Genomic DNA, 5,897 nt, shown 5'->3' with positions numbered 1-5,897 from the left:
CAACATAAGATTTAGTTAGATTTACAAAGCACATTAGGATGTTGGCCCACTCTAAACAGACGACAGTGAAGACGACAGTAAAGACGACAGTGAAGACGACAGTGAAGACGACAGTAAAGACGACAGTGAAGACGACAGTGAAGACGACAGTGAAGACGACAGTGAAGACGACAGTGAAGGCGACAGTGAAGGCGACAGTGAAGACGACAGTAAAGACGACAGTGAAGAAGACAGTGAAGACGACAGTGAAGACGACAGTGAAGACGACAGTGAAGACGACAGTGAAGACGACAGTGAAGACGACAGTGAAGACGACAGTGAAGACGACAGTGAAGACGACAGTGAAGTGAAGACGACAGTGAAGACGACAGTGAAGACGACAGTAAAGACGACAGTGAAGACGACAGTAAAGACGACAGTGAAGACGACAGTGAAGACGACAGTGAAGACGACAGTGAAGACGACAGTGAAGACGACAGTGAAGACAGTGAAGACAGTGAAGACGACAGTGAAGACGACAGTGAAGGCGACAGTGAAGACGACAGTGAAGACAGTAAAGACGACAGTGAAGGCGACAGTGAAGACGACAGTGAAGACGACAGTGAAGACGACAGTGAAGACGACAGTGAAGACGACAGTGAAGACAGTGAAGACGACAGTGAAGACGACAGTGAAGACGACAGTGAAGACGACAGTGAAGACCGTAAAGATGACAGTGAAGGCGACAGTGAAGACGACAGTGAAGACAGTGAAGGCGACAGTGAAGACGACAGTGAAGACGACAGTGAAGACAGTGAAGACGACAGTGAAGACGACAGTGAAGACGACAGTGAAGACGACAGTGAAGACGACAGTGAAGACAGTAAAGACGACAGTGAAGGCGACAGTCAAGACGACAGTCAAGACGACAGTCAAGACGACAGTCAAGACGACAGTCAAGACGACAGTCAAGACGACAGTGAAGACGACAGTGAAGACGACAGTGAAGACAGTGAAGACGACAGTGAAGACGACAGTGAAGACGACAGTGAAGACGACAGTGAAGACGACAGTGAAGGCGACAGTGAAGGCGACAGTGAAGACAGTGAAGACGACAGTGAAGACGACAGTGAAGACAGTGAAGACGACAGTGAAGACGACGAAGACGACAGTGAAGACGACAGTGAAGACAGTGAAGACGACAGTGAAGACGACAGTGAAGACGACAGTGAAGAAGACAGTGAAGACGACAGTGAAGACGACAGTGAAGACAGTGAAGACGACAGTGAAGACGACAGTGAAGACAGTAAAGACGACAGTGAAGGCGACAGTGAAGACGACAGTGAAGACGACAGTGAAGACGACAGTGGAGACAGTGAAGGCGACAGTGAAGGCGACAGTGAAGGCGACAGTGAAGGCGACAGTCAAGACGACAGTCAAGACGACAGTCAAGACGACAGTCAAGACGACAGTGAAGACGACAGTGAAGACGACAGTGAAGACGACAGTGAAGACAGTAAAGACGACAGTGAAGACGACAGTGAAGAAGACAGTGAAGAAGACAGTGAAGACGACAGTGAAGACGACAGTGAAGACGACAGTGAAGACAGTAAAGACGACAGTGAAGGCGACAGTGAAGACGACAGTGAAGACGACAGTGAAGACGACAGTGAAGACGACAGTGAAGACGACAGTGAAGACAGTGAAGACGACAGTGAAGACGACAGTGAAGACGACAGTGAAGACAGTGAAGACAGTGAAGACAGTGAAGACGACAGTGAAGACGACAGTGAAGACAGTGAAGACGACAGTGAAGACAGTAAAGACGACAGTGAAGGCGACAGTGAAGGCGACAGTCAAGACGACAGTCAAGACGACAGTCAAGACGACAGTGAAGACGACAGTGAAGACGACAGTGAAGACGACAGTGAAGACAGTGAAGAAGACAGTGAAGAAGACAGTAAAGACGACAGTGAAGACGACAGTGAAGACGACAGTGAAGACGACAGTGAAGACGACAGTGAAGACGACAGTGAAGACGACAGTGAAGACGACAGTGAAGACGACAGTGAAGACAGTAAAGACGACAGTGAAGGCGACAGTGAAGACGACAGTGAAGACGACAGTGAAGACGACAGTCAAGACGACAGTCAAGACGACAGTGAAGACGACAGTGAAGACGACAGTGAAGACGACAGTGAAGACGACAGTGAAGACGACAGTGAAGACGACAGTGAAGAAGACAGTGAAGACGACAGTGAAGATGACAGTGAAGACAGTGAAGACGACAGTGAAGACGACAGTGAAGACAGTAAAGACGACAGTGAAGGCGACAGTGAAGACGACAGTGAAGACGACAGTGAAGACGACAGTGAAGACGACAGTGAAGACGACAGTGAAGACAGTGAAGACGACAGTGAAGACAGTGAAGACGACAGTGAAGACAGTGAAGACGACAGTGAAGACGACTAATGGTTGACAAGAATAACAGCGCTTGCCTCGCCTTTCCCCCTTCCCTTCTGACACTTATTACCAAGGAACTCGGCCCTCAGAGGCGACTGTTGTGATTTTGGGCCTTACAAAAATAAATTGATTTGATTTGAACTCTTTACACATAAAACATTCCTGTTTGCAGCAGAAGAAAAAGGTCTATGATCGCTCTAATGATTCCTTGGCCAAAGCATCCACTACTTCATTTCCCATCCCCCAGCACGCCCTGGGACCCAAACAAACAAAACATTAACGTCCATATCATCAATTCTTTTCAGGGCGAGGCTCTGACCCTCTATAGATGAGGGCAGCTAAAGCAGCAGCAGAATCAGATCAAATGATAAACTAGGCAGGGGAGGTTCTCCAACCCACTGTAATGCCCAGAAGAGAAGACGCAGAAGAGAGCAGCTTTATATTGACACAAACACAGCCCGACATGCAGCTCACGCCTGCTTTTCCACTCTCTTCTGTGAACACATGAACAGCTTCACTCTGACCCTTTTGTCTAAACCAAGCAACTCCATATTAACCTCTGGGGAGGGTAGAGTCCATAATTGGGGGGCCAAACTACCACATCTCTCCCTAACCCTATGTCAGGGGCCTCAAACTCATTTTGGGCCGCGGGCCGAATTTGGACGCTCAGGCTGGGTCGCGGGCCGAACTTAACGTAAAACATAAAACAATAAAAAATATAAGAAATAAATAGCTTTATATAATCGCCTACGCGGTTTTTGAAGCAATTACTGGAGCGATTAAAAGAAATTACAAAACGTTTGTTCTCATAAACTGAAATGTATTAAGAAAAACAAGAGTAATTTCACCAACACTGTGCTTTAGTTTATGTCATTACAACTTCAGATCTACAGAGATAAACATTTAATCTATTGTTAAATAGATATTTGGAACTGAAAAATATTGTATTTGACTTTTCTAACAAAATAAACTACTCAAGATCTAAAAAACCTTTTAAATGTACTAACTAACATTTCCACGTCTCTGTAGTTCTCTGTAGTTCTATGTAGTTCTATGTATTATCTGTAGTTATATGTAGTTCTCTGTAGTTCTCTGTAGTTCTCTGTAGTTCTCTGTAGTTCTCTGTAGTTCTCTGTAGTTATATGTAGTTATATGTAGTTCTCTGTAGTTCTCTGTAGTTCTCTGTAGTTCTCTGTAGTTCTCTGTAGTTCTCTGTACACCTGACTCAGCACTAAATACAAACACACGTGGAGCGTTTAAGGAGGTTAAGTTACATCTCTGGCCTTGAAAATAATATAGAATAAGTGCATGAGCCACAGTGTTCCATCAAACCAAACTCTTTTGTCAAATTGTGGGCCAAATATTATGTACAAAATAAAACAATAAAACATAAGAAATAAATAGCTTTTTTACAGCCTAGTAATAGTTGGGGAGACTGAGTCCATATTCATGCAGCAGCAGGAACAGGAACATGGACTTTTGATGTGATTTATGATGTGAAATGTTCTTATCACAGACATGTTTCTGCTCAAACTCAATATGAGCTTCACTCATATTTTCATAGTTTAAGCTGATCTTAGTGACAAAATGATTCATGTAGTGACTCAAATGAGGTCATTGTGTTTGTGTTCAGTCACATTAGTGTGGACACAGTCACATTAGTGTGGACACAGTCACATTAGTGTGGACACAGTCACATTAGTGTGGACACAGTCACATTAGTGTGGACACAGTCACATTAGTGTGGACACAGTCACATTAGTGTGGACACAGTCACATTAGTGTGGACACAGTCACATTAGTGTGGACACAGTCACATTAGTGTGGACACAGTCACATTAGTGTGGACACAGTCACATTAGTGTGGACACAGTCACATTAGTGTGGACACAGTCACATTAGTGTGGACACAGTCACATTAGTGTGGACACAGTCACATTAGTGTGGACACAGTCATGTTCATACTTTATTACACTCTGAGCTGTGTTTTACCTGTGGCTTCTGATCTGTCCAGGTTTGCACTGGTTTGGATGTTTTCCTCAGAGCATCATCACAGAAGTTAGTTTTCTTGTTGTTAACTCCACATTAGCTCCACTTTTAGCAAAACTCTAACATCCACAAAACCGTCTCCTTTCTTTCTTCCACGTGTTTCCTAAAGCCACACGTCTCTGTCCTCGCTCAGACCTCTGCTCTGAGGTGTGTAAGTGCTGTAAAGTGCTGTAAAGTGCTGTAAAGTGCTGTAAAGTGCTGTAAAGTGCTGTAAAGTGCTGTAAAGTGCTGTAAAGTGCTGTAAAGTGCTGTAAAGTGCTGTAAAGTGCTGTAAAGTGCTGTAAAGTGCTGTAAAGTGCTGTAAAGTGCTGTAAAGTGCTGTAAAGTGCACAAACGCACGTCTTACTTCCCTCAGCACTTCTTCCTCCTCAGTGCACACAGGGCAGTGAAGAGCTGCGCGGGGAGGGGCGGCCACCAGCGGCATTGTGGGACGTTTAGTTTTAGCGATAAAAACGATTACGGATGTAAATATGAATTCAAAACGTTTGGCGGGCCGGATCCCCGGCCCTATAGCTTCTGCTGCCTTCACAAAACGAGCTTAGTCTGGTCCCAACATTCATCCAGCAGACACTTAGATGCCAAGTGGCCATGAGATCCTGCCACCCTAGTCCAATAATGGACCCCAATTTGTCCCATCGAAGCTTCAGCGGAGACTCTCCCATTTCAACCAATAATGCTGTGAAGGAGGTTGTTCTAAAAGCACCAGAGCAGAGCCTCAGGGCTTTTGATTGTACACATCCAGCCTTTTCAACAGATTTAAACACATATGCAGACGGCTCCGTTTGGTGTTCCAGTTTCTATCCCTGCTATTTCTGATATTACCTGCCTTTACTTGAATTGTCCTTCCACATAAAACAAATCTGTATCCAGCTAAACATCTTGAACACTTGCATCATGGCCCCGCCCTCCACAGACCACTCAATATATAAAAAATACTAACATTTCTTCATTTATTGGCTTCCTTGGCTTTAAAATTGGGACCACAATGAAATGCCTCCACAACTTTGGGAGGGTCCCAGATTCCCAAACAGCCAAGGCCAAGATTTCACACAGAGTTGATCTTGATGCTGTTGCAGCTTGGAACTCATTCTGTCTCGTCCTGGTGTTTGCACCAGCCAGAACTGCCTCTTCTGCTTCATTTAGCCGGTGCAGAGTGCTGATACGAGAGGAGAGCTCTGTTATTTTATAAATACTTTAGTTTCAACTCAAAACGAATGTTCTGTAAGAATTCTAGACAGTCAAAGTATTTGAAGTATACACTTGTGATATTGTTTATGATGGTGGTATGTGCTCATTCATGTGTTCAGATGTGAGTATGTGACAGGTTAAGATTATTTTTTCCCAGTTTGTTTGATAATCTTCTACTTTAAAGGATTTGATCCAAACAGTAATAAAAAGCAACTCAG

Source organism: Eucyclogobius newberryi, unplaced genomic scaffold (genome assembly GCF_026437365.1).
Source record: "Eucyclogobius newberryi isolate DKJ021-1_F unplaced genomic scaffold, fEucNew1.0.hap1 SCAF_4, whole genome shotgun sequence".
Classification (NCBI taxonomy): domain Eukaryota; kingdom Metazoa; phylum Chordata; class Actinopteri; order Gobiiformes; family Gobiidae; genus Eucyclogobius; species Eucyclogobius newberryi.
Note: the sequence above shows the minus strand (reverse complement) of the source record.